Source organism: Typopeltis vanoorti, chromosome 16 (assembly GCF_054136105.1).
Source record: "Typopeltis vanoorti isolate ZY-2024b chromosome 16, IOZ_Tvanoo_1.0, whole genome shotgun sequence".
Lineage (NCBI taxonomy): Eukaryota > Metazoa > Arthropoda > Arachnida > Uropygi > Thelyphonidae > Typopeltis > Typopeltis vanoorti.
This window is the reverse complement of record NC_143564.1, coordinates 73604726-73613880: the sequence shown is the minus strand read 5'-3', so window position 1 is coordinate 73613880 and position 9155 is coordinate 73604726.

Genomic DNA, 9155 nt, shown 5'->3' with positions numbered 1-9155 from the left:
AAGCTTACTATACAGCAAACTATACAGCTTAAAAGACATTGCCCCAACCCACATAAAAATACTAATCTATAAAGCATTATCTGAAAACATTTTAAGATATGCAATCACATTCTGCACTGACTACCATTTTATCATTTTATCTTGCAATCATTGTAGACTTAACAGGCTACAATGATTGCAAGATAAAATGGTAAAACTGATATTCTGGGAACAACCCACTCTTATGCAGGAAGCATGGACAAAACGCAAAATATTTAAGGTGAAATACTTATGCCACTACACAGTCATGTTAAAACATTACTACAGCTCAACATATAGAATAACCAGAACAACATATCAAATAACAAGACCACAGTCAACAAACTACATAACATATAAATACAACAATCACTACGGCAAAGCCACCCGAAACTTCTACGTACCTGACATGATAAACAAACTGCCGTTCGACAACAGAAACCTAGGAACATACAGAGAGCTGAAACAGGCACTATATAAATATTATAGCGAGAATGAAAATTAGAGCAATTCCTGTTTCTCTCTCCCCCACCACACATACACACACACACACAAACCTACGACAACCCCCCCTCTCAAAAAACTATCACTACAAGAACACAAAGAAACAAACACACCATGTCTAAATCCAACCCTATTTGCACAAAAAAAAAAAAAAAAAAAGTTAAACTGTAATAGCAGTCGAAGTCTTTCAAGCACGTACCAACAAACAGTAAAATCAACACCTGGCTTGTGACCACTATAGAAACACAACCATGAAACCACCACCGTCTGTCATCTATTATCTTCCTCAGATAAGCTGTGCTAAGCTTCGAGGAAGAAAATTACTAACTTGCAAGTATCTGTTATACACACTTGTAATGCGTTATAAATATTATATACATATAATTACTACAGCAACTATGTATGCAATTCATCTGAGACATAAGAAAAAAAAAAAAATTCTGTACAATCCTTATTGTAATTCTGTAAATATTATTACTGTATGTAACTTATACTGAGACATAATAAAAAAAAAAATAAAATAAATAAAATAAAATAAAAATTATTATTATTATTATTATTATTATTATTATTATTATTATTATGTATATTCTTTATTCAAAAATTCTGTATAATCTTTATTGTAAATATTAGAAGAACATGTGCTGTAAATACATAATACAGAGGCAAAAAGTATTTTTAAAAATTTTAATTGAAATCCAATGTAGAAAATGTAGCATTTTGTGCTGAATTCTGTAAAACTATAAATTGCAATGTCACTCAAGATGTTTATTGTAGTGTAAATATTTTAGCAGATCAATAAAAATATTATCATATAAAAAAAAAAATAAAATAAAATAAAAAATTATAAAAACCTCCATGGAGTCAAAGACTCATCGTGGGAGGTCCACTGTTATACACATAGTTTATCATACTGTGCCTTAAATATATTCACTGTCTCTGCACACACCACACACTTGGGCAAAGCATTCCAATCACTCACCACTCTCCATGCAAAAAAACTGCTTCTCACACCCTCCTTATATAGCTTCGAGGAATGACCTCTTGTTCTCTGCTATCCTCACCCATATACTTGAGAAACGGTTGAGAAGGATTGTGTAAGAAAGGCTTGGTGAATCGCAAGCTGGATTCCAGCCAAATAGAGGCTATCAAGATCAGATCTTCACTTTATGAAAAATTGATGAGAAATCATGGGAATATAACAAAGATCTGTATTTAAGTTTTGTAGATAGCAAAAAGGCATATGACAAGGTGGCAAGAGAGAGAGAGAGAGAGAGAGAGAGAGAGAGAGAGAGAGAGAGAGAGAGAGAGAGAGAGAAGCTATTCAAAACGCTACAGTTATATCGCGTAAATGGGATATTATATCCAGGGCAATCGCCAGATTAGATCTCTACTTGAGGCAAACAATTAAATATTAATATATCCAGCTTCTTGCGCTCCATTTCCATCTTTATTATTTCTAGCTTACCTTGGTTCATACTTCTAACATTCCATGTTCCAATCCTGTGGTTTCTTGTGAAACAGTGAGCCTTCCTTTTTGCAACTAGCAACATCCGTAACCAAACTTCCTTCCAGGTTTGACTTGGACACATCATAAAAACTAGTTCTCCTTTTGGAAGCCCTCTTTTCTTCCCCAGTTGCATGTTGGATGTCTTCAGGCCTGGAGGTCTAACCATCCAACACAACACCGTACTTTCTGATTTTTGGCATGTTCATAGAATGTTCTTGATAAAGTACACAGGTAGTTTGCCATTGCCTTTCTCTGGAATATTTTTCGACTCTCCAGTCTAGATCCGCGCTGTTCTGTGAAAATGGAGCACCTCTGGAAGGATGTGACTCTTTGCCATGCAGTGCGGTCTTGCTAAGGAAGAGGCCAAATGTCTGTATTAGAGATGTATTGCGCATACATCATAAGCGCCTCCGAAGCGCAATTGGTAGAACGACGGTACATTGCTCCCTTCGACTGGAATAGGTCTATGTTCGAATCCCGTCGCGACGGGAGGAATCTTTATCTGGACGATTTTCAATTGAAGGTGAGTTAGTCGATCTCATAAGGAAGTAGCAGGGTTTTCTCTCCCGGAAACTCGGGTTTTTCATCCCGCATACAGACAAATCGGCCCTTCAGAACACACGCAATTTACAAACATAGAATACCAGTTCTGGTGGTGGTGGAGGTGGGTGGTAGATGGCGTAGATGGAGATGATTCGTAGTAGAGGTTCGGTGTAGTGGTTGAGACAGTTGTAGGTGTCCTCCCTCGATGAGTCTCCAGACTCCTTGGAGGTGTCAGGAATAATAATAATAATAATAATATCTTTACCCTGGAATAATTTCCTTATCCTCAGCCGATGTTATACTTCTAAATAAATCCGTTACAGGTCTTGAAGATCATCATCATCATTCATGCGTATCAAGGATTTAGTCCTAGCATGGCCTGTTCCGGCCTTAGAAGTCATCGTTTAAGAGGACGTCCTGGTTTTCTTTTTCCTAATGGCTTGAACTTTAAGGCTTATTTTGGTCTTGAAGATTCTCTGACTAAATTAAATAACCGTTGTAATGGATATGGTATGAAGGCCAGCAATAACATGACAAAAGACATTGAAAATAGGCAGAAGCATTGAAATTATCAATTGCCTTTAGAACATTTGAAACATTTCAGCTGCTAAGGCACGATTTTTAGTGAACATGGTAAGTTAAATATGGATATAGAACAACAGAATCAACAAAGGTGGTATGGTAGCTAGACAACTGAATAAAGTTATAGGGAATAAGAGGGAAATTAGTCAAAACATTAAATTAGCTCTATATAGAACAGTGTTCAAGCCAATATTAATCTATGGATCTGAGAGCTGCGCGAAAAGTAAAACACTTGACCGAAGAATAGGGACCACAGATAGCAGAGTCCTGAGAAAGATTGGGGGAATGAACAGATGGCAACAATGCCAATATCATATTAAAAACGAGGATTAGGAAAGAACTTGACATTGTCAACAACCAGGAATGCGTTAAGAGAGCTAATCTCGGGTGGTATGGTCACTTAAACAGAATGAGCGAAGAAAGATTTGGAAAACGTGTTCTCTGCCAGGTTGGCAGGAAAACGATCCAGAGGAAGACCAATATATATTCAGATTGTTAAAAACGTTTAATTTTCTTGACCAAAAAGCTCTAGAAAGACTTTTAGTGGGATTATATTGATCAAGTGCATATAATCAACAACTAAGTTATACCAACTAGTTTCACCAACTAAGGCTGTTGGCATCTTCAGGGTACATAACTGATGTAAGGCACTAAAAGGTAAAAAAACTGTTACAAACTATAATCAATCGATTCCAATTATATTAAACAAAGAACAGAGCGCGTACAATACATTCATAGAGCGTGGATGATATCACTTGTTGTTATTTAGGAACGTTCTATAGTTGGCACTATAATTCAGTTCTGGCGAGTTGAAGGATCTGACAAGGGTCTTCCAGATCACGGGCAAGATTAGTCCTTGGTTGCTGTTAAGGTTTTGTGTACAGCGGGCAACTGTTGTGGCCTTCTTAAAAATTCGGGAGCGGAAGTCCTCCTCCATGTAAGGAATTGTGCTTCTATCCCACTCTATGGTACGGTTCTTTCTTGAGAAATGAAATGCTAACCCCGATTTTTCTTCTCTTTTATTATTGACGTCACCTATGTGTTCTTTTTGCCTAATTTCTGGGCTCCTTGAAGTTTGGCCGATGTAATTAATAACAGAGAAGAAAAACGGGGTTAGCATTTCATTTCTCAAGAACGAACCATACCATACAGTGGGATAGAAGCACAATTCCTTACATGGAGGAGGACTTCCGCTCCCGAATTTTTAAAGAGGCCACAACAGTTGCCCGCTGTATACAAAACCTTAACAGCAACCAAGGACTAATCTTGCCCGTGATCTGGAAGACCCTTATCAGATCCTTCAACTCGCCAGAACTGAATTATAGTGCCAACTATAGAACGTTCCTAAATAACAACAAGTGATATCATCCACGCTCTATGAATGTATTGTACGCGCTCTGTTCTTTGTTTAATATAATTGGAATCGATTGATTATAGTTTGTAACAGTTTTTTTACCTTTTAGTGCCTTACTTCAGTTATGTACCCTGAAGATGCCAACAGCCTTAGTTGGTGAAACTAGTTGGTATAACTTAGTTGTTGATTATATGCACTTGATCAATATAATCCCATAAAAAGTCTTTCTATATATTCAGATTGATACGGTACACAGTGCCTTAGATGATAGAAATATAAAATCTGATATTGTTGAAGTTTTGACAGGTAGCAGACTGATTTGGAGAAAAATTTTCGATATGAAGTTAGCAATGATGTAAATTTTTCATATAGTAGTATCATAACCTCTACACCCCTTGAGGGTACGTGGTAGGAATTTGATGATGATGATCTTAAAAAATATTTTCTTATTTGTGTTTCCCCTCTTTGTGAACAGATATAAGGAATTATTTTTTGTTCCCTAGAAAAAAATGCGAAAAGATGTAAAATAGAAATTTAGCAGGGAAATGTATGGCTTAGGATATACGAGTTGATCCGATTCCTGGAACATCGATTCAAAATGACTCTGACATGTCAATTTCATCAAATAATTTATTGGAATATGATATTGGTTCTTACATTTGAGTTTCCGTTATAACACCAACTTTAATTCGAAATCCTTTCTAATACATATGTTCAACAAGGACTATGATTGTGAAAAAGATTCTTCTGGAAGGAGAGAGTTTAGATTTGCTTGGTTAGTGGAACACTCAACATGATTGTGTTATTCAAAACTATAAAAAAAGGTGCGTTTTGCAAATATTCCGTTTTGTTTGCCAAAAGTAAATCGGGGCTGTCAAGGCGCTTTATTAAAGCTCCATTTATAAAATATAAATATAAAGATTGTAACCGTGCCGCCAGAAAACACGTCTTCTCAACGGCATAAAGAAGCTGATATTGATGCAGAGAATTTTATAACAGGATACAACGATTCAGAAAAAGATACATTTGTCAAATTGATAAATAAATAGAAAATACTATAGGGTCCAATAGATTTAAATTAATTCTATGAATTTATTAATTATTCTGCTGCAATCAATCTACCAACCCAGAATACCCGACAATTCTCTCCACTCAACAAAATTAAGGATCCTTACTAATGTAGGTCTCCTTCCAGTTAAAAGAACAGGCCTACCTCTTTTTTCTCGGATTACTGGGTGTAATTGTGAAGGATGGGCTTTCTTCAGACTTTCAGACTAATACAGGTGTCCTTCTGAACTTTGTAGTTTTAAAAACGCTGTTAATTTAATACAGAAATGACCTTCTCTATAAAAGTATACAGAAGTTTTGATGATGAATGTCCACTCATTCTTGTTTTACAACAAGGATTCAATGTGTCACGTATTAATATTCAAAATCACCTAAAATATGTGCCTCTAAACATGATTTCCCGACTGTCACTCAAGTAATCAGTAACCACAAGGTCACATTCAATGCTTTCAAAACGTAGTTTCATTTTTTTTTTTTTTTTTGTAGTTGTTTTGTTTTTTATTTGCGCTAAAAAGGCGTTAGTTCTCGTACTTGTTGAGTGGAGGAGCACTCCTAAATTTTGAAGGCATTTGTTAGACATGTGACAAAAATAAAAAAAATTCAAAAAAAAATTCAGCTAACACCTTTTATTCCCTTATAGGGAATAGGCAAGGCCTTTGTACCCTATCTAGCGCGTTTGGAGACTAAGTGGACGTTTCAATCCCCACCGGTAGCCAATCAGAGATAGCTGGCCCATGTCTATCACTAATCATAAGCAGCTGCCAATGAAGAGGCTGGAAAACAATAATGTAGGTACTACAGTCGATTTTGTCGAGTTTACGAGACGAAAAACCCGAGTTTTCTGGAGGAATAACCCGCTTGTCCGTGCCAGAAATCGACTGACTCGGGAATCGGTCGAAAATAGGCTTAGAAAAGTTCCTCTAGTCGGCGAGCTACCAAGCGCCACTTCCACTGAGTATATTTTATTAAAACGATTATGCCAACTGCTATTTTACATGGTAGTAAAATATTTAGATCACAAATTGATATATACATGCAGATTACTTTCCGGTTTAACCCTTAATACCTTTGTACTACTGTTATCAGATCAATAACAAATAAATACATAGTAGCAAAAATAAACACATCGTAAGTAGATATATACATCATATATTTACATTTGTTTTAACCTCCTTAGGGGTACTGTATTACTATTTGTTACAAGTAATTCATTCTGTGAATTAACTTCTCATAGTCTTTAACAGGGATCAGTTACATTACATTTCAATTACTTACATTCAGGTTTAACTCTTAATATCTTTGTATTACTCTTATTATACAAATAAAAATAAATACACAGCAGTAAAAAAGATCTATCATTGATAGATATATTCATCATATGTTTGCATATGCTTTAACCTCCTTAAAGGTATTACCATTTGTTATAAGTAATTCATTTTGTGAAATTCATTCTCATAGCCTTTAACAGTGAACGGTTACATGACATTACATTATTACATTTAGCTTTTAATTCTCAATCGCTACATAGGCCTGTGTGATTAAAATATTCGGAAATAAATAATGCTTGAAAGTTTTTCGCTTGGTTATATTATAAATTAAAGATGCCAAGAAATTATATTCTTGGTTTATTCCTTTATCCAAGTGTATGCAAACAAAGGTTGCACGTCAAGTAACTTCATTACTGGAAAACTAGTGTATAGAAGCTAATGACTTCACATTACATGCCTTAATGTCCCATAATGTAAAGCACATATCTACGAGTTTCCCAGTCGTGAAGTTATTTCACGTGCAAACTTGGTTGCTTACACTTGGATAAAGGATTAAACGAAGAATATGATTTCTTGACATCTTTAATTTATAATATAACCAAGTGGAAAATTTTTGAATATCTATCTCTAATCCAGAATAGAATCACTTCTGGGTCTAGCTCCCACTGATGACACTTCAAGCCAGCAAAGGTTGTTCGATTGGTAAAGTCTCTGCTACTAATGGCTCGCAAAAAGTTAAGCAGCTGTGAGCCCGGTTAGTAGTTGGAAGGGATCAATCGTTCGATGCTGTCGGCACACTCTCCCTCGATGAGGCTTTGGACTACCTGGAGGTGTCATAATAATAATAATAAAGGTCGAAATCGGTCTGGGCAGTGATCTTTCCCATAATGCACAGCGTTTGGGAAATGTACTTTACATTACGGCATACTAAGGCAAGCGATAACCATAACATCACTGGCCAGAAGGGTGAAGCAAGGTGCTTTTTTATTCCCCGTTGTCTGATAAGGAGGATGAATTGGAGAAGAAAGATTTATGAGCTGTGAGATCACCCTAGGGGGGGGGAACGGAGATTAATTGTTGTTGCTAGTATTTAGGATGGCTTTTGGCCTCTTGTATTTGAATAAGTTAGTTTCGTCATAGTTTGCTGCCTGTTTACCTAGATCGTTGGGGTGTATAGAGATCTTTGAGAAGAATTTTTCTGCTGTAGTTAGTAGGAAGGAGTAGATGTAATGGGTGTTTGTATCTCTATGCAGTTGGACGCTTCTTACAAACCATAGTGCATCCAGGATCATGCGCAAACACTTATTTTGCACTCTCTGTAGCCTGAGGATGTTGGTGTTGGATGTGTGGCTCCAGGCTGGAGATGCATATGCCACTATGGGGCGAATCGTCAGCAGGTAGAGGAGTACTTTGATTCTGGTATTTAGCTTGCTTTTTCTATTTATTAAAGGGTAAAGTTGTGCGATGGTTTTAAATGCTTTCGCGCATAAGGCTTTGATGTGTGGGTTAAACGTTAATCTTTTGTCTAGAATTACTCCAAGATATTTTGTTTCTGTTTACCAGGGGATTTTGGTGTTGAATAGATAAAGGTCCCCCTTGGGAGTTGCCAATATTCTGGTGAAAAGAATCGCTATACTCTTTTGGGGGTTCACTTGTAATCTCCATTTGGAGAACCATTGTTCTAGTTGTAGCAGGTTTTCTTGCAGTTTTTTAGTGACAAGATGTGGTCGTACAGATCTGGCAAGCACTGGCATGTCATCCGCATAGAGGGCTAAGATGGATGACATTGGTTTGTGTGGGATGTCTGCCATATATATCGAGAATAAGATCGGTGCCAGTAGGGAACCTTGGGGAACTCCCGCAGAGATCCGTCGCTGACTTGAAACTGTTCCGTTTATTTTGACTTGTATGTGTCTGTCCTGGAGGTAAGATTTAATTAGGTGGATGATTCTAATGGTATGCCTGCTGAGATGAGTTTGTGCAGTAATCCAAAGTGCCATATCTTATCAAAAGCTTTTGCTATGTCGAGGAAAACTGCTCCAGTGTGCTGGTGCCATTTGTAGCTGGTAGTGATGTATTCAATTATCCTATGAATTTGTTGAGTAGTACTGTGATGTTGTCGAAAGCCAAATTGTTCATTTGGATGGATATTTAACGCGTTTACTGAGGCTTGGAGTTTGGAGAGGATGATTTTTTCGGCAATTTAGCCTAAGTTTGAGATTAGGCTGATGGGTCGATAGCTTTCAGGCAGGTGTGAATCCTTACCTGGTTTATGCAACAGGACCACATCTGCGACTTTCCAATAGGT